The following is a 27,570-nucleotide window of genomic DNA, read 5'->3' as shown; positions in this document are numbered from 1 at the left end:
GGGGTGAAGTCTAAAACTTCCTAAGATGATGGACAGTGTATGTCAAACAAAGGAAAAGGAGCCGGGCCCAGTGGTTCTGGAATCCCAGCCCTTGGGAGGCCGAGGCAGGAGTTCCAGGGCAGCCTGAACAACACAGGGAGACCCAGTCCCAAATGAACAAAAAAAAAAAAAAAAAAAAAAAAAGGAAGGAAGGAAAGAAAAAAAAAAGAAACTGTGTAATAAGGACCTCAGACCAAGGATCAGGAGCCCCTGGAGCACCCGCCCATGTGGAGTCTCACTGACCCACCTGGAGTCTGGCCCTGGTGCAGCTCAGACACACTGGGCATGCTGGGCTTTGGGCTGTGCCAAGCCACCTTCTGAGCTGACAGCAGCCCCGCCGTGGCCCAGCTGTTGCTGGACACCATGAGCCTGCCATGGACATCTCCTGTGGCCTGCTGAGCACGTCCAAGCAGGGATGTGACGGCAGGCGGGCAGCTGGCGGGACTCGGGGCAGCGATCCTGTGGCCTGTCCCTTTCCTGTGCCCAGCTTGCAGGACAGGGCCGGCCTCCTTCCTCCCCTCTGCCTGTTTCACCCAGATTCCACTGGACTAAGCTCCCGAGATAACTCCCGACGGGAGCCTCACAACCAGCAGGCCTGGATCGTGCCCTGCTTCTCCCTCTTGACTCCTGCCTCTCTCCGACATCTGGGCCTCTTCCCGGTTCTTCTGGTCCTCCCTGCACCCCTGCTCTTGACCGTGACAGTGGCTTGTTTTTTGCGTGTGGGCCTGAGGATGGTTACAGCCCCCCACCACCACCTTTTTTTGAGACAGGCTCTCGCTGAACTGCTAAATTACACAGGCTGGGCTTGAACTTGCTCTCGGAGAGCTGGGATTCCGGGTGTGCATCACCGTGTCTGGCAGCGAAGACCCTGTGCCCCCAGAGACTTCGACTGTGCCCTCAGATTCACCTGGGTCATCTGGACGGCCCACCACTCCTCTCAAGCCCCCCTGTGCTAAAGTAATGCCGGACGCTGAAATAAACACATCCCACACTGCACAGCGGCTCAGTCTAGTTCATGTGTTGAGTGCAAGAAACCCAAACCCAGATGAGTGCTCCTGAGTGGGGCATCTGTCCCTCAAGGGGTGATTCAGGGACCCAGGACCTATCGCATGGCTCTGCCGTCTCAAACTTTTGGTGTCCAAGGCTGGCTGAGAGTGGGTGGCTTATCACCCGCAGGAATTTGTTTCCTTTGGTTCTGGGATCACGATGTCTGGGATCAAAATACCCACCTGCTCAGGCTCAGGGGTCCCCTCTTCTGGGGGGCAGACTGCAAATGCCTCCTGGTGTTCTCACCTGGAGGGAAGAGACCAAGTGGCTGGCAGGCCTGGCTTTTCAGGGGCGTACATCTCAACCCGAAGATACCACCCTCTGAGATCCCCCCTCCAAAGACCTTTCTTTCCTTTCTCCTCCTCCTCTTCTTCCTCTTCCTCTTCCTCTTCTTCCTCTTCCTCTTCTTCTTCTTCTTCTCCTCCTCTTCCTCCTCCTTCTCCTCCTGCTCCTCCTCCTCCTTCTTCTGTCTTTTTGAGACAAGGTCTCTCTATGCAGTTCAGGCTGGCCTTGAGCTCACAGCAATCCTCCTGCCTCAGCCTCCTGAGTGATGAGATTCCAAGCGTGCGCCACCATGTCCCACAAAGGTCTCAGTAGTGCCAGGCGGGGGTCCACGGCTTATTTCCCACGACGAGTTTCCCAGTACCCTCTACCCCTGCCCCTGCGTCACTCTCAGCACCTGAGAATCTGGGGGCAAAAGGGCAGGACGTCCCTGCACTTCCCCTCTCCCTCCCCACACCACTCCCCGCACTGTGTCCAGCCCCCAGTCTGGCTCCTGTGGGATGCTTCTCCCAGGATCCCCCAGCTCCTCCACCCAGGACAGGGCTCAAACCGCAGGTGCCGCCACCCAGCACCCCTGCCCTGCGGCCTCTCCCTCCTGTGACGTGACAGTCTCACCTAGCAGTCATCCGACCACAGACTCGAGGGCAGTCTCGTCCAGCCCCTCAGGTTAAATTCTGGCCCAAATGTTTTGCTTTTGTTCTTGCTGGTGGTAGTGCTGGGGTTGTATCCAGGGCCTTCACACTGAGCTATGTCCCCGACCCTTTCAATTTTCTATTTTGAGACAGAGTCTCCTTAAATCATTAAATTGCCCAGGCTGGGTCCAAACTTGTCCTCTTCCTGTCTCAGCCTTCCAGAGCACTGGGATTACGTCTGTGGATCACCATATCCAGCTACAAAACCTTTCTTTCCTTCTTTTCCTTTCTCTCTTTCTTTTCTTTTGAGACAGTACTTTGCTGTGTAGTTCAAGCTAGCTTTGAACTCTCTTCGTAGCCCAGGCTGGGCTCACATTCATAGTGCTCCTCCTGCCTCAGCCTCCCGAGTGCTGGGAATACAGGTGTGCATCACCATGCCTGGCTCCCATACCCTAAACCAGTCCCCTCTACTCCTCTCCTCCACTCCTTGCACTTGTGCCTGTCATAGCCCCTGGAGGCTTTTCCTGCCTGTAGTTGCTGGAGCATCCAGCAGTGGCCACAGCGATTATTCTGGAACATAGGTCTGATCTCAGCACCCCGTGGTCAAACCCCATCATCTGCAAGCAAAGCCTGGACTTCCCTCTGAGGTTCCCAAGACCCAAATTCCCCCTTCAGCCAGCAGCTCCTCGACTTTCCAGAAACACTGGGCTTCCCTTTGTACCTCTCCACTGGCCTGGGGCCCACTCGGGAGCTATGGCTGGGACCTCCATGGCCTCCTGCCTAGAATACCCTCTGCTTTCCTCCCCTGAGCTGGCCACCACCCTCGCCAGAGCTCTCGAGCCTCTGCCTCCAGCACCACAGACAGGAGCAGCTCGCTATGGCTTTCCTGGCACCTCAGCGGCTGGTACAAGGCTCGGCATCCAGTAGGTGCTCAATGCATGCTCACTGCGGAAGTGAAGAGGGCAGAGAAGGTACCCGCAGCCTTTATTTCAGTCTGCTTGCCTTATGCCAACCTGCCTTATGCTGAATGAACCTTTCCTGCTCCTGCTTGTGAGAGCCACATTATATGTGAGTATGTGTCTGTGAAATGTGATCCTCTGCCCGAGAGCCTGCCCATTAGTTAATCATGCCTGGCTACCTGCACGACACCTCTTCTCTCAGAGCACTTTGTGTTGAGTGCTGGGCCCTCCTGCCCCGCCGGAGCTGCAGGCGACCCCATGACTGACGGCTCTCAAGGACCACACAGGGGTCTGGGAAGCAACCAGAAAGACACAATTTCTCCCTTTTTTTTTTTTTTAATCTTCTTTTCCCTCTTCACCCTACTCTATCTTTATATAGCTTTTCTTTTTGTAGTGCTGGAGGTCAAAGCTAGGGCCCCGCACACGCTAGGCCAGTGCTCTCCCGAGAACACCTGTTTAAGCACACTGACAGTCCAGCGGCACAGAGCGAGTTGGGCTTGCTGTCTTCTGTTCTCAGAGCCCCTTGCTCCCTGCCCTCCAGATCCCGGCCCAGTGGGACCACACCGATCCTAGGTGCCCAGCCGGGATCTGCAGGAGACTCAGGATGCCTGGGGATAGGGGAGCCGCACCCCTCAGGACTTAGGTCATTTGTCAGTGGTGCTCTCTTAGGTAGCCAGCTAGCCAAGCTGGCTGCAGCCAGAGGGGGCCCCTGAAAGCAGGAAGTCACCGAGGAGCTGGAGGCTCACTGGATAGCTGTCTCTCTGTCTCTGTCTGTCTCTGTCTCTGTGTCTCTGTGTCGCTGTCTCTCTGTCTCTGTCTCTCTGTCTGTCTGTCTCTCTGTCTCTGTCTGTTTCTCTGTCTCTCTGTCTCTCTCTCTCTCTGTCTCTGTCTCTCTGTCTCTCTCTCTCTCTCTCTCTCTCTCTGGACACACAGGGCTCTCTCTTTGCGCTTCTCATCTGATCCTTTTCCGCACAGCCCCTGGTCATCCTTTACAAGGCTGGAGGTTCATGACCCATCGTGAGTCAGCCTGACTCAACCCCCGCGTTCCCCACCGTAGGAGCAGGAAGCCAAGGAAGCCAAGACCTCAGAGCACTGGCTGGGCCCCGCCTTGGGGATGAGTTGGTTCTCTTGGCTTAGGTTTTCAGCCTGGGGCCACCACCAGGGCCCTCGAGGATGGGGTCAGCAGGTGCAAACAGGACAGAGGTGATGGAGACCACTGCGAAGTGACTCTGGGCAGGATTTAAAATGCAGGCTGACCAGTCTGTGATACAGCGGGGAAGGGCAGAGCGGGAGCCTGGGAGGCGTGGCGGCAGGAAGCCAAGTCCCAGTTAGAGAGAAATCGTGGGCGATGTTGAAATGTAGTGGGCATCCCGAATACCTTACCATTCTGGGTTATCTCTGCCTTTCACTACCTTTGGCTAGACCATGGCTCAATTTCCTAGAGACAGCAGTTCAATTATAAAAACTTGACACGGGAGCTGGGCACGGTGGTGCATGCCTCTAATCGCAGCATTCAGGAGGCTGAGGCAGGAGGACTGTCTCAAGTTGGAGGCTGCGCTGGTCTATGTAGTGAGCTTGAGGCCAACTTGAATATATAACAAGACCCTGCCTCACAAACAACAAAAAATACCAAAAACCAAAACAAAACAACAGATAACTTGACATGGACGGGCAGCTCGATGGCTGAGCACATGATAAGCGTGCACAAGGCCCCGGTTCAATCTCTGGCACAAGAAAGAAAGAAGAGAGAGAAAAAGACAGAGTGAGAAAAGAAAGCAAAGCAAGGCTGCTCGGATCCCAGGCGGGGGCACCAAGCGGGGCCACGTGCTATCACTGCATTTTATAAACTGTAAAGGGAAACACAAACCAAATACTAAGACAGCCTCTTGGCACCTGGCTCCAAACCAGCCATGGGCAGCCAGAAGTGGTTATGACCGGGCTGTGACATGCTTGTAACCTGCTGCCTGCCTCAGGGAAGAGGTTCGCGTTCCCACCCACAGGCAGAGGATTCTGGGCACCCGAGACACTCAGCTCGCCTCGAGAGCTGCACAGGTGACAGGACTTCCTCACTGCTCGGTGCCTGCCCCTGCCAGCCCGGCTCCCAAAAGACGGTGCCAGAGCAGGAGCCTGGCTCCTCCCGCCTCTCCTCCCTGGCAGCCTGAAAGCCGTCCTGCCCTCGATGATGCTTACAGCTGAAGGGAAAACCCCTACCAAACCACTTCTTGCACAACAGTGTGCTTCCAAGGATGTGCACAATGTTTGTCGACTGAATCATGCCTTCTCCCTGACTGATATGATGGTCCAGATATGCGCCAGCATCTGCACTCTCAGGTGGACTGTCCACTGGTAATGGCTCTCCACACCTCACCATCTTCTCTTCCTTAACCACCCTGTGACAGGGCGCTGATTTCCGTGTGCTCAAGTAGAACCTTTCTTCTAAGAATTCCTCCAGCAAGCAAGCTCGGCTGTTTCTCTGCTTTTTTCTTTTTTTCTGGTACCAGGAACTGAACTCAGGATCTGGCGCTTGCCAGGCAGGCGCTTGTGCCACTGAGCTAAATTCCCAGCCCTTCTCTGCTGTTTCTTAGTGGGGAGTACTGGGGAGATAGGCTACTCCTACCTGCAGGGGGACCCGCTTTCACCCCCTAGAGCCTCCCCCATCGTTGGCCTGAGTGTCTGTGGCCCCCTACTTTTGCACACGTGGCATGTGGCTGCTTCATTCACAAATTCCGCTCCAAGACTGAGCCCTGACCTCCACCATGTCACCTGAGCACATCACTCTTGCCTGCTGGCCGTCAAGGGCTCCCGGTGACTTCCTGCATGCAGTCCACGCTTCACGGCCCGGTCTTCCAGCTTCCCGGCTTTTCAGCTTGGCCCTGGCTGTCTCTCACCTCGTCCATCCTGAAGCCCAGCCTGTGCATTATCTAAGGCTGGTTTCTGATTTCTCACAGCTGCCAACAATGCCTGGTCTCAGTGCCAGCCTCTCTTACTTTTTTGGTATCAAGGATCGAACTCACAACCTTAAACTTGCCAGGCAGGGCGCTTATGCCGCTGAGCTAAATCCCCAGCCACCAGCCTCTCCTATTAACAGAATCACTGGGTTGGCTTTGCTGTAGGCACACGCGCTGGCAGCGCCTGTGCTAGGGTCCGGTCCTGGTGCTCTCAGGGCCCCCGGGTGAACGCACATCACGCAGACCATGTTCCAGACTGGTCCTCTCCACAGAGGAGCTGTTGACCCCTCCCACCTCCCCAGTTCTCAAGCCGTAGTGGAGCAGAGGCAGTTGTGTCTCACTGCCAAGGTGACAGCTACAATTATGCTCTGGCTGACAGCTGGAGATGAGGGAATGTACCAAGAGCCCGGGCCTTACCGTGCCCATGAGTCAGCAATTCATGCTGGATGCCCAGCTGGCAGGCGAGATGGGCGCCTCCCACCAGGCACCGGGGCCCCCTGGGTGGGCAGGTGACCGCCTGCAACTCTTAAATGAACACCTGAGACCTCAGGTGAAAGCCCCACTGGCCAGGGAAGGCTGCCCCAGGACCCACACAAGGCTCCCACCCTGAGGGCAAGTATGGGGTTGCTAAGCAACCACAGGGCAGGTCAAACCACGTGCTCAGGATAGAGGCTGCTATGCTGGGCAGCTGGACACAGCCTGACCACACCTGGTATGCTCCTGACATGCAGAGGGTCTCTATTGATACCTATTGTTGAGTTCCGTATGTGCCTGATGTTTCTGCCTTACATATGTTATATTTCTTATTCTTCACCCCAATCCAGGGAGGTAACTTCCGTTATTATCCCCAATTTACCGGTAAGAAAACTGAGTCCCAGCCAGGCGTGGTGCTGCACACCTATAATCCCAGCACTTGGGAGGCTGAGGCAGGAGGTTCATTGTGAGTCTGAGGTCAACCTAGATTACATAGTGAGTTCTAGGCCAGCCTGAACCACATAGCAAGATCCTGTCCCAGAAGAGAGAGAGAGAGAACTCAGACAGTCTTGGAGAGAATCTGCCTGAAGCCACACAGCTGGCAGGTGAGTATAGGGCCAGCACGGACTGGACAACCTGGTTCACGAGCTCAGTCGGTTCGTGGCTTCGTGTCCTTAAGTGCAGTCTTGGCTGCAGGAAGCGGAGCACTCTGGTGCTGTCCCCTTTCAGGTGACTTTGGCCAGGGAGCCAGGATCTCAGTATGGAAAATAAACAACAGCAGTTTCAGGTGACAGGTGAGAGGCTGTGGAACTGAGGAACGCATACCTTTGAGGAGCGGCAAGGATTTCCTTTTTGCCCATTTTTTGCATGTTCGGCAAATACAAGCATCCCCAGGAAGCTGCTCTGTGGCTGGTGTCACCTGGGAAGACAGGCAGGAGCTGGAGCAGTTCTTTCTCTCTTCACCCTTCCACCACCAAAAGGGGCTTGCCCTTCCCCTGGCCACGGTTCTAGCCTGGGTCTGGGGGAGCCTTGGGCTGAGGTGGTCAGACACCGCCCAGTACACCGCTGCCTGTCACAGGCCCCTCACGGGCAGAGCCTGCCTGTCCTCACACTCTGCCCGGACACAGGCAGACTGCAGCAAGGACAGACCAGCGGCCTGGGAACTTTGCTCGACGTGCCTCCAGATGGGCAGGACAGGCCAGCGGGGCTGGGGACTCAGGAGTGTTTGTGTTTCAAGCAGCGGCTGCCCGTGAATCACCAGTTTCATTTCATGCTTTCAGCTCTGCAAAGGCATCGTTTCCACCCTGCCTCCCATGGCGCTGGCGGCCAGAGCCTCTTAGCAGGGCTATAAATAGCAGATCATCAACTCACCTCTTCTGAGCTCATCACAGGGTCCTCGGTTTACTGCGCGTCTTCCAGCTGCCTGCACGTCACTGTCACTCAGATTTCCCAGATGAAGCCTGGCTGAGACACCCGGGGCACGCTCGGGGAGAAAGAGGAGGGGGCTGCAAGGTTTCGGTTCCTGGAGCCGTTCAGGGTGACAGCAAGGGCACGGCAGACTTTTGAAGAGCTTGACATTTACGATGTCATAATTATAATCTCGGGGCTCTGTGCTCCTCACCAATTAAAGGCAGCAGCAAGGGACTGTCATTTCTCTACAAGTCCTAGAAATCACAGGCAAAAAGGCGTCACCGAGCACACACCCAGAGAGCCACACGGAACAGGTAGCAACGAATGAAAGGGTCTGCACCTTCCTGAACCTTCCATCTCCCAATGCCGAGTGAAGCGGGGCTCCCTGGCTTCTGCTGGGCCTTGGTAGATTTCAGAACTGCTTCTAGTGCTGCCCTCCAGGGGGTGTCATGCACGGGCACAGCGCCAGTCCCCTGTGTGCAGCACCTTGTCAGGTCACCACAAGGGCCACACCGAGCCAGCTGTTTGCAGAACGGAGGCGCAGGTGGTCTGGCCAGAGTGGCATGGACCAGGCTGGATGTCCACACAGCGCAGCCAGACTGCAAAGCCTGCTCTCTGGACCCAAGCCTTGCAGCCTCTCTCCGAAGGGAGCCGTGTGTGTCCAGAGTTCACCGTGTGCTCATCTATGTGGGGCCCAGCCACCTGAACCCCGCTCATCTTTCCTCAGCTCCATGCAGTCTGGGGCCAGAGGCTTCTAGATTCATCATCGCCCAATCCCTGGCCCCCAGCTTCATTCTCTGCCGTGTTCTCTTGCAGGAAGGACACCACTGTCCAAGCAGCTCCTCGGCTGGCTTGATGGTTTCCCTCTTACTTCCCTCCTCCGGGACCCCCACTCTGGCCCTCACACCACGACTGCTGTTCTCTCATCTGCTCCCCGCTTTCGGATCACAGCCCATGCCTGAGACCGGACAGTCCCGGAGCAGACTCCTGCTTCCTCTGCAGGCTACCTGAGACAGGGTCTCCGAGGGAGGGGCCCAGGGTTAGAGTCTGTTGTAGTCAGGGGTTGTGCACAGAGAACAATTAGAATCAGGACATGGAATTTATAATATTATGTTTATAATGGTCACCATGAGTTAACACAAGAAAATGCAGGAAATCTATCCGCAACACCAAAGACATAGAATATTTAGTCAAGAGCCTAAATCCCACAGCAATGTCCCACGAGTCCAGATGAAAACCGAGAGCTCATGACAATGCCTCCCACGAGTCCATCTGGAGGTTCAGAGCCCAAATAAAGGACTCACACCAGTCTCTTTTACGGATCCATGTCGGAAAGGTCCAAAGGTCAGCAGTGGAAGCCAGAAAATCCATGCCAGCGGGGTGAAGGAGCTGTGGTGGTGGGATGAGGGTTCTATGCTGGAGTCGAGAAGTCACACTCACAACAAAGACCACGGCTGTCCTGAAGGCAACACAGCCATCCTCAGCGACATGGAGGCCTCAAGCTCCTCCAACGACAAGCATAGTCGGGTACATGCTAGGAAGCCAGTGTGAGGAATTCATCCTGGAGACCAAGCAGCACACGTCTTTCCCTCTGGAGCCAGGAAGCAATGCTTGATGTGAGGACCTGAGCTTCTCCAGGAGAACCAAACGTTCAAACAGCAACACATAGGAGAACCCACAATGCCTCAATGCAACAACGCATTAACGCTCTCCTCCATCTCACTATTTATGCTGGCAACTTTCCTCAGGTGCAGCAGCATCTATGCTCAGTGCCATGCTGAAGAAATCCAGCTGGCGTTAAGTTGACTACCAGTTCTTAATCCATAACAGAGTCCTAAAAAGTGGCCCTGTCATCTGTCCAGCCAGGGGAAGCACGCTCCGGCCTGCTAGCAGGGTGCCCTCCCCCTCTCCAACCTGCTAACCTGTGGCTATCAAAACTAAACAAACTCTTCCTTCCAAAATCCCGCTAAAACGACACTCTAAAGGAGTAACAAGAGGCAGGAGCGACAAGGTATCTGAGAGCAGGAGAGGCAGCAGCAGATGAAGGATGTCAAGGGTTTAGAGAGGTGAAAGGCAGGAAGGAGCGGGGTGAGTCAGACAGGGAGGAGGAAGCCTGCGCCTGGGCCTGCGGGGGCGGGGCGCGGGGCGGGGCTTCCGAGTGGGGGCGGGGCTGCTGCTGGTGCCTGAGTGGGAATCGTCTGAGGGGCGGGGTCTGAGGGAATAGGAGCGGGGCCCGCTGGGTGGTGCCTTAGAGTTAGGGCATTGCCTGGGGCGGGGCCTGAGGGGATGGGGCGGGGCTAAATTGCCAGAGAGCAGGTGAACTGGAAGCTGGAGCCTGCAAGGACCAGCTAGCTGCCAGCTGCGGGTCGAGGGTGGGTGTGGGTTCCTGCAGGACTCCTGGAATTTACTCTCTGGGGAACTTGGATCTGTATATCAGGCATTGTGCAGGGCAGGAAAAGATGGGGAATAAGTGGAAATTTGAAGCCATTTGCTGACAAGGGAGATCCCAAGTCATTTGTCTCTTGTGCTGCCTTTGTCAGGACCCAAGAGTGACAAAACACATCCATGGGCCAGAGGGTGCAGTTCAGTGCTAGGGCACACACTTTAGCGCTAGTGCATGAGGCCTGGGATTTGATGCCCACGACAAAAAAAAGCTTTTTAAACAAAAAATTAATAGAAAATACTTTAGCAAGGTCCGGGTAGCAAACTCCTATAATCTCAGCATTCAGGCATGAGGCCTGAGGCATGAGGCATGAGGATTACAGTGAGTTCAAGGCCAGCCTCTCTCAAAAACCAAAAACAACAAAAAATGTTTGCCATGTATTAATTACATCTCAGATTTGTTTCTATTCTGTGGACCTCTGTCTATCTATATGTCTCTTTCTGCTTGTTTTCTTTCTTTTAGTGATTTAAATCTTGATATGTTGCAGTGGCACAGATAGAGAAACCAGGCACAGAAGACAAACTCTGGGCCTTTAACCAGTTATTCATTAAAGACATGATTTATAGCCCAGCGTGACGGCACACTCCTGTAATCCTAGCATTCAGGAGGCTGAGGCAGGTGGGTCTTTGTGAGTTCGAGACCAGCCTGGGCTACAAAGTGAGCCCAAGACCAGCCTGAACCGTGTGAGACCCTGTCTCAATAAGACAAAAGAAAAAAAAAAAAAAAGCATGATTTGTGTTTTCTTCTGAGGCAGTCAGAGGCTTACAAGTGTTTTTTTACTAAAAAACAATAATTCTTTTTGGGCCTACAAGCACCCAGTAAATATCTAAATGCAGAGCAAAGCTTGACTTTCTTTTGCATCTGTCTTCTCCATTACCTTAAAACCCTGGGTCAGATTCTACATTCGCTCTGTATATTTTATTTGTTTGTTTATTTATTTACTAGCTCTGTATAAAAGCATGATAGTCCTTTACACATTGTCTGTCTAAAAGATGGCTGTAAGAGGGCAGTTAACCCTACACTGACACCACTAGCTCATCCCTCCCCTTTGAGACCAAGGACACGGAGATAAGAGATTTTCAGGGACACTCAACTACCGATGAAGGCCCAGTGTCTGCAGTCATTACCTAAGCCCATGCATGGTCACCTTGAATTCTAGCAGAGCAGCCACAAAGCTGAGGCTGTCCCCAGCAGAGACCGTCATCTCGCGGAGGCCAGATTAAGTGACAGGCAGCCACCGTGTGAACGGAAAATGAGATCACAGCCAGCCAGACCCTGTGCACCCCAACTGCCTCATGCCCTTCTCTTTCTCCCTTTTGTCAAAGGGCCAGTCTGGTCCTGTCCATTAGAGCGGTGCCCCTTCTGCTCCTTAAACTCAAGTCCCTTCTGTGTTTTCTCTTCCTCTCAAACTCTTTGTTACACACCTGCCTGGGTCACACTGACACATCCAGAAATGCTTTTCTAAGAAGATAAATCAAGGAGAACCAGGCATCCCAAGATCCGGCTGGCCTTGGTGGGACTGAGGCAGCTCATTCTCCCGCCCTCTTGTTAAACGCCCCGGACTGGGCCAGGAGGAGAACCAGGGCTCTTGTGAGCCTACAGTGTGAGGGCTGACAATCAACATTTCCCCCCATAGCTACTGGGGATAGATGTCTCAGCATCTCTTGGGTGGATGACCATATACAATGTAACAAATATGGGGGATTTCCTTCTATCTTCTGTTTGAAGGCAAAGATTGTTTTCACTGTTTTGTTTTGTTATGTTTCTTTTGCTTTATTCAATACTCTCAATTGGTTTTATAATGGTCTGTTTTTGGTTTGATTTCACTATACCTAATTGACTGGACAACTATTGTGAAGATAACGAGATATACCATAGTACCTATTACTACCATCCCAGTATCCTGCTGTGAAGTTCTGTACCAATTTCACTGCATTGTCTCGGTTGGCTTTGTTCTGTCTTGTTCTGTTGTATTTTTACTACTTTCAAAATAAAATTTAAAAAAAAGAAGATGTATCAAGAATCTGCTCTAACAGCTGAGTTGAGGTCTCCATCTCCTCCTTGGGGGACCTCCTCAAACCCCATCCCATGACAGTAGGGTTGCCAGACGAAATACTCATGGGATTATACTTACATTAACAAAGTTATTTATTGTTTAAATTTAAGTGAGCATCCTGGGGGATTTTGTCTATTTGATGGTTTTGGTTTTTTTACAGTCAATGCTAAGGATCAAAACCACGGTCTCACATCTGCTAGGCAAATGTCTACCCCAGAACTACACACCCATTAGCTAAACTGGGGGCCAGAAATGGAGCTTCTTTCATTAATCCCATAAAATAGAAAATTTCCTTTTCAATTAATACAGCATGGGAGGTGTGCAAGAAAGGACGAACCTTCCTGGTCCACTCTCGAGCGGTGACTTGGTATTGTAAGACAGCCATCATAACAGCCACTGCTGCCAGTTCACAGAAAGAGGGGCTGGGCATGTGGCTAAAGGGCATGGCCCTCACCTAGTAGGCCGAGGCCCTGGGGTACAGACCCAGCACCACAGAGAAAACAGATCTTAAAGATACACAAGTCTTCCGGAAGCTAAACTAATGTCTGAAATACATAAATATGTCATCTGGGAGCACACAGATGTAAATTTATACGGTAAACTAAAGAAATTAAAATCTGAATATTTAAAAACGCAGAGCATAAATATAAAGCATTTTCATCATTTTGACATTCACCATGCCTTTGGCAAGGAGGTGTCAACAGCAGCCAGCTAGGCAAGAGGTTTTGGAAGTCCTGTTGGAATTAAGATTAGCTACTAGCTGTGCGTGGTGGTACATGCCTGTAATTTCAGCATTCTGGGAAGCTGAGGCAGGAGGATTGCCAAATAGGTATCAACCAGGGCGATTTAGCAATTTAGTGATACAGTATCTATAAAATAAAAAAATTTTAAAAAGGGCTGTGGATGTAGCCCTGAGTTCAATCCCTAGAACAAAACAAAAACAGAAAACAAAACTACCACATGGTCTTACTCTACAAAACCACTGGAATGAATAGAAATAAGTTTGTTTAAGCATTTTCAAAGTTTACTAGGAACAAGTGATTGGGTCATATTTCTTTCCCCTCCTCCCTCCTTCCTTCCTGCCTTCCTTTCCTCTGTCCACTGCAAACTGCACTGAGAATCTCACCAGTGCTACCAAGTGCTCTCCTACTTAGCTACATCCCTAACCTGTTTTGTTTTACTTTGAGTCAGGCCTTGCTAAGTTGCCCAGGCTGCCTCTGAACTTGTGATCAAGAACTTGTGTCTTGGGCCGGGGATTTAGCTCAGTAGCATAAGTGCCTGCCTGGCAGGCACAAGGTCCTGAGTTTGATTCCCAGTGCCGAAACAAAAATGAAAAACGAACTTATGTCTCAGCCTTCTGAGTATCTGTGACTACAAGCATGTGCCATCACTACCAGCTAGGATTTTCTTAAAAAAACAAACAAACAAATAAAGGGCTGGGGATTTAGCTGAGCGGCGAAGTGCCTGCTTTGCAAGCGCATAGTCGTGAGTTTGATCCCCAGTACCAAAAACAAAAAAAATAACAAAAAAGTAAAATACTTGTGTCTAGTTCAAACATGAATTTAGTATAGAGATTAAGATGGCCATTTACTTGAATTGTCCCAATGACAGGACACTCTGTCCAATGCAAGGGAGTATTTTGTATGTGTCAGCTGTGACTGTTTGCAGTTCTTCTGTTTAAAAGATGAAATCTGAAGGCTGGGGGGGTACCTCAGTGGCAGGGGATGTGCTTTCTATATGCAAGGACTGAGGCCCAATACCCCTTTCCTCCTCTAAATGGGGATGGGAAGAGATAAATCTGGCCGCACAGGGCATTAATATTTTGGCCCTATGCTTACTCTGAAAAAAAAAAAAAAAAAAGAATGAGCCTCCTTCTCCAAGATAGCCCTTCAGATCTGTATAGATGCCGCAGGGCCCCTCTGACCGGATTCTTTAGCTCTCTGCCTGTTACCTGGTCTCCTGCCTCTCCTTCCTGTGAACACTTCGGTTCCTCAATGCTGTGCTTAAAATAAGGGGCTCTGGGCTGAAGGTCTTCGGATATGGCTCAAAGCACCAAAACAACAAAGGAGTTTAGCTTTCTCTGATCTGAACACCAAGCCTCCTTCCAGCAAAGTAAGACAGCCAGACTGCTTTTTTAAAAAGCACGCCAATTTTATGGTTACCTCGGGTCTTGTCTAATTCAGTAGGAAAAGTCACACTTAGGTCTTCGACAGGCTGGGATATTCTCCTATGGAAACTGTCGCCTTCTATGAGTACAAATAATGCTTTAATGGACAGACTTGTGTAAGACAGACGCCAGCCTGACTCTAACCCTTACTACCTGCGCTCCGGCCCCAGCATTGGGGTAACTTTCTGCAGTAGGAAGCCTTTGGGGGCTGCAACCTCTGTGGCCTTGCCATGCTAAGTTGAGGCAATTATCATAAGTGCTTAGTAAACGTTTTTGCATATTATCTGTCCCTGTGAAAGTCCTGTGGTATGGGAGTCAGGTTTCTGAGAATTTAGATATTTCCACAATCACTGTAGGTCAGTTGGAGATTGAAGCTGAGAGTCTAGCTTTACCGTTTTTATTTATTCTTTTGAGACGGGGTTTTGCTATATAGTTCAGGTTGGTTTGGTAATCCAGGTTGGTCTTGAACTCCACACAATCCTCCTGCCTTGGTCTCGGCCTCCTGAGGTGGCTGAGATTACAGGTGTGGGCCACCATAACCCGCCCTACTTAGTATTTGTAATACATTCACTTTCAGTTTTTTCAAAACCGAATAAAGCCCTGTCTTCAGGTCGCTGGGTCACTTTTGAACATTTCATCGGGTGTGAAGGAAAAATAAATTTTTTCCCTCCTTGATACATACTTACTATCTAGTGAGTTTTTGTTGTGGTTTTGTTTTTTGTTGGTTTGACTTGGGGCAACTGAACCCTGGGCCTTTCCACTGAGCATATCCCCAACCCTTTTTTATTTTCAGATGGGGGTCTTGTTAAGTCACTAAGTTCCCCAGGCTGGGCTCAAATTTATAATCCTCCTGCCTCAGCCTCCCAGGTTGGTGGAATTACAGGTGTGCACCACCCTGCCACAACCATTACAAATTTAAAACACTTGTCTCTGGTGCAAATAAAGAGGAAAGCAGGCGGCCATGGTTCATGTTTCCACCACCTGCTAGGCACCTCCAGGAACCATTTCCAGAGGAATTTGCCCTGGTCAAATTGGCCCTTCTGGGTGTGGACGCCGCAGAGTTGCTGGAGGGTGAGTCAGGAGGAGCTGCTGTTACCGCTGGCTGCATGAGTCAGTGCTGGGGCTTCTGGGCCTGGGCTTCTCCAGGACACCAGCCACAAGTGGGAGCTGCTCCAGAGCGTCTGTGAATTCAAGAATGGGAGCGCAGGTAGGCACCGCGGCCGCATCATCAGCTGTAAGAGGTAAGCACGGGGGACTCAGGGGCACGCTTTCTGGGGAGTAATTTTGGCAAAACAGAAAAAAGGTTTGAAAGTGTGCATGGTCTTATGAATCAGGAATTGCCTTCTCGAGATTCAGCAGAAGGAAGAAAAAGGCTCTCTATAGTAGTAGTTTGTTTGGAAGTAGAAGTCAAAACAGCACTGATTAAATGTTTTTAGTACATGCTTTTAAATCGGGAAAATGTTTCACTTTAGGAGGAAGAGAGCAGTAGTTTGGTTCTAGAGTCTTGCATTCAACAATGCTGACAAACTTGCAAACTATACTATGAGTCAGAGAATTAGTATACAGAATATATAAAGAACTCAAAACAAGAGGCTGGAGGTTTAGCTCAGCGGCATAAGCACCTGCCTTGCAAGCAGGTGGTCGTGAGTTCGATCCCCGGTACCGATAAAAATGAAAAAGACAAAAAAAAAAAAAAAAAGTACTCAAAACAACACCAAAAGAATAAGCAGTCCCATCAATAATGTCAAATTAACTAAATAAACACTTCTCAAAAGAAATAAAAATGGAGAATAATTATGAAAAAAATCCTCAACATCATTAGCCATCAGAGAAATGCAAACCAACCACACTCAGATTCTATCTCATCCCAGTGAGACTGGTTGTTATTGAGAAACAAAAAACTTTAGCAGATGCTGCTGGGAATGGTGGTACACACCTGTAATCCCACATACTTGGGAGGCTGAGGCAGGAGAAGTGTTAGCTTTAAGGCCAGCCTGTGCAATTTAGCAAGAGCTAGTATCAAACAAAATATAGGAAGGGCTGGGGATGTAGCTTAGTGTTAGAGCACCTCTGGGCTTAATCCTAATGAATGAATGAGTGAAAAAATAGTTGGTGAGGATGTGAAGAAAAAGGAAACTTACACACTGCTGATGGCCACTGTGGAAATCAACATGGAAGTTCCTCCAGAAATTACAAATAAGCTAGGTATGATGGTGGTATGATGGTGCACACCTGCAATCCCAGCACTCTGGAAGGCTGAGGCAGGAGGATTTCAAATTGGAGCCCAGCCTAGGAATTTAGCAATTTAACAACAGTGTATCTCAGAATTTTAAAAACCAAAAGGATGGAGGATGGAACTCAGGGTTAAGGTCCTGGGTTCAATCCTGATACATCAAAAACACAAACAAAAACACTAAACTCTATGAAGACTCCTGAGTATACAGCAGAAGCAATCAAAGTTACTACATGATAGAGACACCAGCACTCATCTATTTATTAAAGCTCCATTCAAAGTTGTCCAACTAGAAAATCATGCTAGATGCCCATCACGGAGGGTACACACGCATGGTGGAGCAGTACTGAACTATAAGGAAGCGGGCAGTCCAGCCATCTGTAGGCAATGGATCTACCAGAGATCGTGGTGGTGACTGAAGGAAGCCAGACTCGGAAGGATGACTCCTGAGTGTTGTCTCGCCTATGTGAAACCCAGGGAACCAAAACAAAACAAACTCCAACCTGAGAGGAAACGGGATGTAACCGAGGAAGAGGGAAGAGAACAGGGGCAGACTGCGGATGAGAAAGATGGTTGGCAGGGAGGATACAGTCTAGGTATAAATGAGGATGAAGGAAAATGTCATGAAGAAATGACTCAATTGCGCTAAGGGTGTAGTTCAGTGGTAGAGGCTTGCCTAGTGTCATGGTTTATGCCAGTGGCCCCCAAGCCTCATGAATTATGGACTGGACCAAATATAGCGTTTGTGATTGGCTTAAGCCTAGCGCTCGGATTGGTGGTGTGAATATTTCACCCGCCCAGGGATGGAGCCAGGATGTGATGTAATGGCCGGAAGAGAGTGTGTCTCTCTCTTGCTGGTTTCTGACTTGCCTTTGTAGTTGCCTTGAACTGCGGCCCCACCATGCCACCCTGCCTTGGAGCCAACTGAGTATGGACTGAAACCTCCAAAAGCTGTAAGAAATAAACCTTTCCTTCCCTAACTTTGGGCATCAGGTACTTTCTCAGCAATGAGTAAAAAAGTAACTACCACAGCTAACATACACGAGGTCCTGAGTTCAATCCCCACTACCACAAAAAAGAAAGAAATGGCTCAATTAGTACATGCAAATAATTCTGATTAAAAAAGTAAATGAAGATCTAGAAGTCCAAACAATAGTATCAAAAAGGTAAATATTGATGGATCAGATTTTGTGTATTGAAACAGAAACAGAATCTTTTCAAATGCTTTGGGATACTGTGGACACACATATGAAGGTACCCATGTATAAACAAAAGATTACATGAGTTCACGAACAAAACTGCATTAAATTTCCAAAATAAAAATAACATTGACAGTGTTCTATAGGGGCTGGGGATTTAGTTCAGCAGCATAAGCACCTGCCTTGCAAGCAGGCAGTTGTGAGTTCGATCCCTGGTACCGATAAAAAAAAAAAGATACTGTTCTATAATAATAACGCACTAAACTTCATCATGTACAACATTCAGAACACAAAGGAAAAGTGCCCTTCTGCCTGGGGGTGTGAGGAAAAGGAAGACACAAACTGAACCAGCAATGTCTAGGAAACAGAAATAACAAACACACCATGCAAAGCCTCTAAGAGCACAGCTAAAGCAGCACTCAGGAGGAAAATACATAGCTCACCAGGGCTAGTGTCACACCCCGAGTCCCAGTGCTTGGGAAGCTGAGCCAGGAGGATTGCAAATTTGAGGCAACCTCGACTGTGTGATGAGACCTTGTCTCAGAAAAACAAAACAACAAGAAAAAAACCCAAACCCAAAAATAACTTTCAATAAAGTATAAATGGAAGAAAAACAGTGAATACAAGAGGCTCAAAAAGCTAAAATAAAATAAAATAAAATAAAATAAAATTTAAAATGTTAAAAAGCTAGAAAATGAATTTAGAAATAATCCAGGAGCTGGTGGAATGATACTGGGGTAGAGCACTTGCCCAACCTTTGACATGTTCTGGGTTTGACGATACTGCACACACACACACACACACACACACGCGCGCACACACACACACACACACACAGTAACAGTTAAAATAAGCTAAAAAAATTAATAGATTCATAAGTTAATAAAAATGTAGCATAAGCAAGGAGTTACACATCAGTGGGCCTGGGACAAATAGGGAGGGGTATCGCAAATAGGGAGCAGTAGGGGCCAGGGATATAGCTCAGCAGCATAAGTGTCTGCCTGGCAAATGTAAGGTCCTGAGTTCAATTCTCAATACCAAAAAAATAACACTGGCAGTTCAGTGAAGACACAAAGATGCCAATGTATAAAACCTTTATAGTCATTTGTTAGGCCTCAGACATCAAGGATCTCCCCGAACACAGTGACATTCTCAGGTGACACATTGTACATAGTCCTCCTGGTATATGGGAGACGCTAGATGTCAAATACACAGAGTTCCCCGAAGTCAAAGGATGAATTCTAAGGAACAACAGAAGTTAAGAGTAGGAAAATTTATTAGGGATGGGAATGCGGGATAGGAATAGCTCCTGAGAGACTAGAGTAGGGGGGTGGGGTCCCCAATGGGTTCCCGATGAGGCTTATGAGTCCATTTCTTTGTTTATAAAGCAAAGTCATGAGGGGTGGGTAGAACATGGGTCAAAACTATAATCACCAATAAGAATACCAGTATAGCTGCTTAGGTAACATTGATCCAATAGGGCCATGGCTGGCATCACTAATCTGGGTTGATTTTCTGTAGTCTTAGTCTTAGCGAGTGGAGAGGGTGGCTCACCCCTAATGAACTAATGGGACATCTCAAAGGTGCTAGTAATCTCAGACTTCCCATTGTCCCCTAGGGAAGCATGTATATCTGGCCACTGACTTTAATCTTCAGATGCCCTCCAGTCACAGGAGGGGATGTGCTCTCATCCTCTGCAGTGGCACCGACTCCGGAGAGGGCCCCGCCCTGTCTGACTGCTCCCCATATTTCTGCCTAACTTAGCTATCTGTATTTTTTCTGACTCCAGCTGCGTGGGCCCCTGGTTCCACAAGGTAATTCTGTGGCCTGGCTGCTGTGGCCTGCAGCCCAGGGGAAGCAGGAAGGAAAGTGTCTTGTAGAGATGCTTCTGCCTCAGGTGGGACCTGGTTTAAATTACAAACTTATCTTTCCTAAATGTCTTACCTGATGGAAGCCCTTGAGGACAGGCCGAGCATCTAGGAAGAAAGGGAAGATATTTTTGCAGTTTCAAAGTCAGGTAGAAGCAAAATGTCTAGAAGTATTGTAGCCAGCTAAATTGGTTATAAACTTTACAGGCAGGTAGGGCTGGGCCCCCAGCACAGGAGACAGCTGCAGCCCAGGTTTCGGGAGGAGCGAAGGCACCTGCACACTTCTGCGGGGATGAGCAGCCATGATTGGTACTCTAAACAGGCATCCATCACCTTGGGAGGGAGCCCACAACTCCTTAACCCACCCCTTCCAGCACATTCCTCATCTGCTTGCTATGTGACTTGCTTCCTCATCTGATCCTCATTGAGTCAACACTGCCTAAGTGACTGACTGTATGTATAATCTTATTGGTTGACTATAGTCTTGTCCCACCCTGAACCTGCCTCACCTTGTGATTTTGTTCAATAAAAACACCTTTAAGAAGGAAGTTGACAGCTGACCCACTTTCTGGGCTCCCCTCCATCTCTCACAGACACAAGCCACCTTTCTCTTGATAAATTCTTCCTACTGTTTTTTTTTAAATCTTTTTGAGACAGGGTCTTGCTATGCAGTTCTGACTGGCCGTGAGCTCATTTTGTAGCTCAGGATGGTCTCGAACTTGCAGCAATCCTGCCTCAGCCTCCAAGTGCTGGGGCATGCACCACCTCATGCAGCAATTCTTCCTACTCTTAACCTTCATTGATCCTAGAATTCACTCCTTGATTTTAGAAAACACCAGTTTGGCACTTTGGACATCTAGCAGGTTGAGAGTTATTAGATTTCCCTTCTATTATTTGGAGGTCCATATTCCCTGCCTGTATCACAGGTCCTGTATCAGAAGGACCACAGTCACCATGGTCACCTGAACCCCAGGAGAACTTTTGAGCATAAAAAGGATCCAAACTGGCAGTCATAACAAGTGCCTTCCTGCACTGTGCACCTGTCTGCTGGAAGATGTCACTTCCCTGTATCTACTCTGTCTCACCAAAAAAAAAAAAAAAAAAAAAAAAAAAAAGTCTGCATAATCTTTTCCCAACAAGTTTGAAAATATATGAAAAGCATGATTTTCTTAAAAAAAAAAAAAAACGAGAAAACCAAACCTATCTGAATTTTAAAAAACCTAAAATTTATCAAACTCCCCTAAACAAGAAATAACCAAATCTATTGTCCACAGGGAACTTATACAATTCTACTAATTTTTAAAGAGTGATAATTCCAATTTTTTTTTAAATGCTCCAGTCTAGAAGAAGTAAAACTTACAGATTCTTTTCGCAAATCAAGTATCTCACATAAATACACCGAGACTGCCGCAGAGGAAACATTCCTCCACCTTACCCTTGCTTTTGCGGCTGAGGTTCCTATAGCACCGGGAAGAGTAAAAAAGAGAAGAGTGCGGGCTGGGGATTTAGCTCAGTGGCATAAGCACCTGCCTTGCAAGCAGGCAGTCCTGAGTTCGATCCCCGATAAAAAGGAAAAAGACAAAAATAAAATAAAAAAGAGAAGAGCGTACGATGGAGGTTTTATATTACACAGGTGTCTTCAGAAGCGAAGATCCTAAGAAACACAAAAAGTGGTGCATTTTTTCTTTTCCAGGGCTGGGAACCAAATCCAGAGCCTCACAAAAGGCTGGGAAAGCCTCTGCTAACCTGCATGCCCAGCCCCAAACTTACCTACTTACCAATTTTTATTCTCGGATGTTGTTGTTGGTAGCAGGAATTGAACTCAGGACCCTGCACTTGCCAGGCAGGTGCTTATGTCACTGAGCCATCTCCCTGGCCCTATTCTTGGATTTGACAGAGAGTAAACAGTTGTGAAAGAACATGATTGCAGGGCAAAGCCTGTGATTTAATGTTAAGAAACGGGAGATGTAACGAGGCCTGAGTGGTTAAACTCTCCCCTGCGTCCTGGTGTCCAGCAGTAAGAATGTTCCTTTCCAGCAGGTCCAGAAGGGATATTTCTCAGATGGGGGTCTAGGGTTTGTTTCAGAGGAGAGGGGCAGGGGGGAGGATAAGGAGGACCCTCCCACTTCACTTTCTCTAACCCAAAGGGCCTCTCTAGTCTCAGTGTTTTCTAAACTGCAGAACCTGAGCTTGAATCCAGGGCCTCAGACCTACTAGGCAGGCTGCCTACACTCAGCTCCCTCCACTCCTCACCCCAAGGTGCCACATTGTGGGGAGCATATCTTGAACCCCTCAATACCAACATACGGTAAACATTACAAGAATAAAGAAAATAGAGACAGTCAGGCCAGTCTAATCTATAGATGTCAATACAAAAATCTAAACTGTTAGGAAACAAGTCTGGTATAGTGGCCCACTCTATACCCCACCTACTGGGGAGGCTGGAGCAGGAGAGTCCTAACTTTGAGGCCAACCTGGGCAACTTAGCAAGACCCTATCTCAAAGTGAAATTTCAAAAATGGACTGAAGCCCTGTTGTAGAGCATTTGTCTAGCATGGGTCAGGCCTTGGGTTCATTTTCTGGTATCGAAATTAAAAAAGAAAAGAAAAACCAAATGAAATCCAAAAGCACAGAAAGAATAATATATTGCATCTATATGGAATTTGATCTGGAAGTGGAAATAGGGCCAATATTTTAAAAAATCTATAAGTAGCTCATCGTATTCATAGTTCAAAACAGAAAATGAAGGGCCAGGTATGGTGGCACACACCTGTAGTCCCAGCACTTGCGAGGCTGAGGCAGGAGGAGTTTGAGGTCAGCCTGGGCTACAAAGTTGAGTTCCAGGCCGGCCGGAACAGCAAAAAGACAGAAAAAAAAAATAGACAAAAAGACTCAGTATTTTGTAATAAAGAAATAGGAAATGTTGGCTAAGGAGTATCAGACACATTGAATCATGCACTATGTCAAATAAACTGGGATCTCTAAGACAAAAATAAATAGATAAATAAGCAAATTGCCACATCTTCAAACAATCATGTCTTTATAAATACTAAATAGAATTTGATAACATTAAACATTTTTCTTTGCAGTGCCAGGGATGAACCCAGAGCCTGATTCTAGGCAAGTGTTCTACTGAATCACACACCGAGCTATGAAACAGTCTTTTCTTCTTTGTTATTAGTACGTTTACAGTTCACAGTGATTACATTCGTCGCTGGTACACATACATAACACATCTCAATTCCTCTTTAAATCTCCTTCTCCTCCCCAACCCCTTCCCTCCATCTCTTGATTCCCTTTCCATTTACAAAACAGCAACCATCATATTCACACACACACACACACACACACATATAATATATGTTTCTGATATAAGGAAAACCATGTGATATTTAAGCTCATTTCCCTGATTTATTTCACTTAACATTATGGTCTCAAGATGCATGTGGTACAGTAGTACTTACCACACATAGATACCATGGTACGGCTGGGCATTTAGCTCAGTGGGCTAAGCGCCTGCCTGGCAGGCTCAAGGTTGTGAGTTTGATCCCGGGTACCAAATAAATAAATAAATAAATGCCATGGGAAAACATTAAAGAGACAAATACTTAGGATGTGTTAGACATACTAATCAATGCAGTACCGACATTGAAAATAAACAATGATAAAAGAATTGGTTGGCCAAAATTCCTGCATTTGGGAGGCTGAGGCAGGATTCCCATGAGTTCAAGGCCAATGTGGGCTACTGTCTCATAAAACAAAAACAAAATCCCCAATACCCCCCCAAATAAATTAATTTTAAAAATTAAAAAATTTAATTAAAAGCCAGGTATGGTAGCACAAGCCTGTAACACTCAGGAGGCTGACGCAGGAGGGTTGCTGCAAGTTCCAGGCCAGCCTGGGCTTTAATGTGAGTTATAGTTGAGAACCTGCCTCAAAAAGACAAAAAATAAATAAAAACAAAGCAAACACCAAACCTGTGAGGATATTCTAGAAGATAATCTCAGAAGAGGAGAAAGATGAGGAGGGGAGGGGAGGAGTAGTGGGAGAAAGCACATTCACTACCCTTGAACACTTTGTTTAAGGTGGAGCTAGTCCCCCTCCTCAGAGCGCACTGCATTTAGGGACTTCCTTGTAACGAACTGGGTAAATCGGAAGTGATGGCATGTGACCAGGAGTCCAAGACATGAAGATACTGTGGCATTGTCCTGCTCCTCTGTGATTCACTTACGTTTGTTTTTTTTTTTTTTTCTTTTTATCACTACTGGGGATCGAACTCACAACTGCATGCTTGCAAGGCAGGCACTTATGCAGCTGAGCAAAATCTCCAGCCCCATCCCAGAGCATTTTCACAACATGAAAATTTTTTGGGGAGCAGTGGGACCAACTACCCACAGCCCTATCCATGAGCCACCCCGGGGTGGGGTCACCAGCCTGGGCAACCTTCAGCTGCCCACACCACTGGACGACAGAGAGCCGGAAACCTTCATACAGCCAGAGAGCGCCTCCTCAGTGCCCGGCACAGGAATGGGAGACGGAAAATGTTCACTGCTTTAAGGCACTGCATTTGGGAGCAATTTGTTATGCAGCTACACAGCTAATACTGAAGGTAAATAAAGATATTTTTGAGCAGAAAAGGGGGAAACAGTGTGGGACCAGAAGACCTGTACAAAAGGAAATCTGAACATGGTGAATAACTTCAGGTATAAGGAAAATGACACTAGACACAAGGTAAGAGATAGATCAGGAATGAAGGGAACAGAGTGGCAAATATGAATATAAGCCGAAAGCTTCACTGGATTTAAAGATATGCCACACACTTTGGAGGTTGAGGCAGGAGGATCGTTTCAAGTTCAAGATGAGCCTGGGCTACAAAGTGAGCTCAAAGCCAGCCTGAACTGCACAGTGAGACCCTGTCTCAATAAATAAATAAATAGACATGTCACAATAAGAAGTCATAACTAAATGGAGAGATACACTATGTCATTTAATGGAGAGGAAGAGTCATTTTTCCCTGGACAATCTATAAATTTCAATATCAATTGAAAAGTGTGTTTCCGTGGAAACTGACAAACCAATGTTAAAGACTAAAACAGAGTGATTTTTATTAAAGAACACATCTGATGGACTCATATAGCCTAATTTTAATATTTACCACAAAGCTATCTAAAGTCTGGCAAACTATGACCCACACGCTGATGGTGGGTGGCCTGTTTTTGCCAGCTTACAAGCTAAAAATACTTTTTTGAACTTTTATAGTTGAGAAAGGGGAAAAACGTGAAGTGGGAGAATTGACTTTGTCTCTAGCAAGAAATACACTCTAAGAAAGTCTGAGTCGCAGAAACAATTGGGCTTGCCGGAGTTCTGTGAAATGCTCAAATAAAGTTTTAAAACTGCTGCATATTTTATATAATACTAATATAAACAATGTTCGGTATGATTCTATCACTTGTATAATATTAAAAATTCCACACTGTAGCTGAGTGTGATGGCGCATGCCTGTGATCCCAGCACTCAGGAGGCTGAGGCAGGAAGATCACCATGAGTTAGAGGTCACCTGAGCTACACAGTAAGAACCCTGTCTCAGAAAAACAAACCAAAAAAATTTCCATGTTGTGAAAATGCTCTGGGATGGGGCTGGAGATTTTGCTCAGCTGCATAAGTGCCTTGCAAGCATGCAGTTGTGAGTTCGATCCCCAGTAGTGATAAAAAGAAAAAAAAAAAAAAAACAAACGTAAATGCTCTGAGTGTGGAGACACACAGCTATAACTGCAGCATTCTGGAAGGTTGAGGCAGAAGGATCAAATATATGAGGCCAAGCTGGGCAATTTAAGACCCTATCTCAAAATAAAAAGTAAAAATAAAAAAGGGCTGGGGAATAGCTCAGTACAAAGAGTCTGGATTCAAACCTCATTGCAGAGAGACAGACAGAGAGAGAGAGAGAGAGAGAGAGAGAGAGAGAGAGAGAGAGAGAGAAAGAGCAATATCTATCTGCACACTTTTGTGTTCTACAACTGAATGCAAAGTAGAATACGCCTGCGCAGGTATACATGTATGCCGTGCCTCATCACTGTCTGAATAGCTGCTGCATGGCCCTTAACTTTTTCAGATCCTACAGGCAAGGTTAAGGTTATAGGTGTAGTTTCTGTTCACCACGTCTGGGTTATTATTTCTAGGTCAGCTTCTACTGTGTACAATCAAGTGATGAACAAATTGACTCAGAGGCCCTCAAGAATATTAAGAGCCTGTATGTCATCCCAGCACCTGGGAGGCTGAGGCAGGCAGATCACCTCAAGACCAGCCTGGGCTACGCAGTGAATTCAAGGGAAGCCTGAACAGTATAGTGAAACCTTGCCTCAAAAAAGACAAAAGAAAGATAAAAGAAAAAGAAAGACAGACAGAAAGGAAGAATGTTTAGTGCTTTTCTTTCTTTTTTGTTTTGAGGTACCTGTGGTTGAGCCCAGAGCCTCATGCATTGTAGGGCAATACTTTCCTGCTGAGCTACAGGCCCAGCCCTCTTTTTTAAAAATCCTTTTTACCCACTGGACGTGTTGGTGAACATCTGTAATCCTGAGTGCTGAGATTACAGATGTTCACCAACACGTCCAGTTCATCGAATGCTTTTAACAGTTTGGTTAATCTGCATTTCCATACTCTATTGGCTTTCTGGATGCTCAGGTCGACACCCCAAAGAAGCTGCAGAAGCAGCAGGCAGCACATGGTCAGTTCTTGTGCCAGAGTCCTGCTGACCACATAGGACCCACATTGCAGCCCTCCTAGACTCACAACAGTACCTCTGAGAATGATGGGGAATGATGGAGAAGCCCATTAAGTCAATAACATGTCAGACTGGGTGGAGGCTCAGGGAATTTCCCAGTTGCCGAAGCTGACTGCTTCCCCAGACCGGGAATTCACCACTCTGAGAGAAGTTTCTTTCTCCCAGTGAATCTTCTACCTGCTCCTGTGACACATGGCAGAGTCACAGAAACCTCTCAGACCCACCTGTTTGTCTCCTCTGGACACATCCATTCTGCAAACTCAGACATCACTGCTGTGGTTAAAATCTTTCAGTGATTCCACATTCTTCTTCCGGTCCATGCCTGCTGGCCTTGCTGATCCTGGCTGACATCGCCTCCATGCCATCCCCTTGCTGGTCCGCGGGCTTGCAGTTCTCTCCCTAGGTGAGACTGCTGCCACGGTCTACTCCCTTTCCAAGGTAACTCCTGCTCGCTCTGGCTGTCTAGCATTCCTTTCCTGACCCCGGGACTGGGCAGGTCCCTTTGCTTACTCATGCTCGCGGCACTCTGAGTTTCTCCTTACTTGATAACGTTCAACATTTCCATTTACTTGAGCAACTATGTCACTTATGTCTGCCTCCCCCACAAGATGACATATTCATGACAGCAGCGTTGAGTTTCCTTTCATTGCATGCCCAGCCCTAGGAATACTTGCCTAGCAAGCATTCACTCCAGGAAAGCAGGTGCCCAGATGGGCAGGTACATGAGGTCTCGGGATAGGGTGGCGCCTGGGGAAAAAAGGATACGGCACAACTCCAGCGGACATTCAGCTGTGCCTTGGAAGGGGCGCTCCAACTCTGTGCTTGTGGGCCTCAGTTTCTTCACCGGTTCCCTGCAGGGTAGATTCTGAATCGCACTTGCAGCCTGGGTAGACAGACCAACGCTAAGCCCTGAGCGCACCTCTGAAGGGTCCCCGCGCGCGCGCAGCCTGAGCCCCAGCAAGCTGCCACACCCGACGAGGGCGCTCTAGGCCGGTCCTCCCGAGCAGTCGCGCGCGCGCCCTCAGGGCCTCTCTA

The 27,570-nt window shown here is 48.2% G+C and overlaps 1 long non-coding RNA gene across 4 annotated transcripts; it reads right to left on the bottom strand.

Moving 5' to 3' along the window:
• Positions 1 to 1,031: 1,031 nt before the first annotated feature.
• LOC134471586 (uncharacterized) lies at positions 1,032 to 27,544 on the bottom strand. Of its 4 annotated transcripts, XR_010041051.1 has the most exons (5): positions 26,760 to 27,448; positions 19,834 to 19,865; positions 7,753 to 19,130; positions 7,207 to 7,300; positions 1,032 to 1,332 (listed from the first exon to the last, which is right to left on the bottom strand). It is a non-coding gene; the product is annotated as an uncharacterized LOC134471586 (long non-coding RNA). The 4 variants fall into 4 exon arrangements; XR_010041050.1 differs by having other exon boundaries at positions 1,032 to 7,300; positions 7,753 to 15,689; positions 26,760 to 27,544; XR_010041048.1 differs by having other exon boundaries at positions 1,032 to 7,300.
• Positions 27,545 to 27,570: the final 26 nt, after the last annotated feature.

This window comes from Cavia porcellus, unplaced genomic scaffold, assembly GCF_034190915.1.
Source record: "Cavia porcellus strain 051 isolate PalLab524CR breed Dunkin Hartley unplaced genomic scaffold, mCavPor4.1 scaffold_19, whole genome shotgun sequence".
Lineage (NCBI taxonomy): Eukaryota > Metazoa > Chordata > Mammalia > Rodentia > Caviidae > Cavia > Cavia porcellus.
This window is presented reverse-complemented; position numbering and strand designations above follow the sequence as displayed.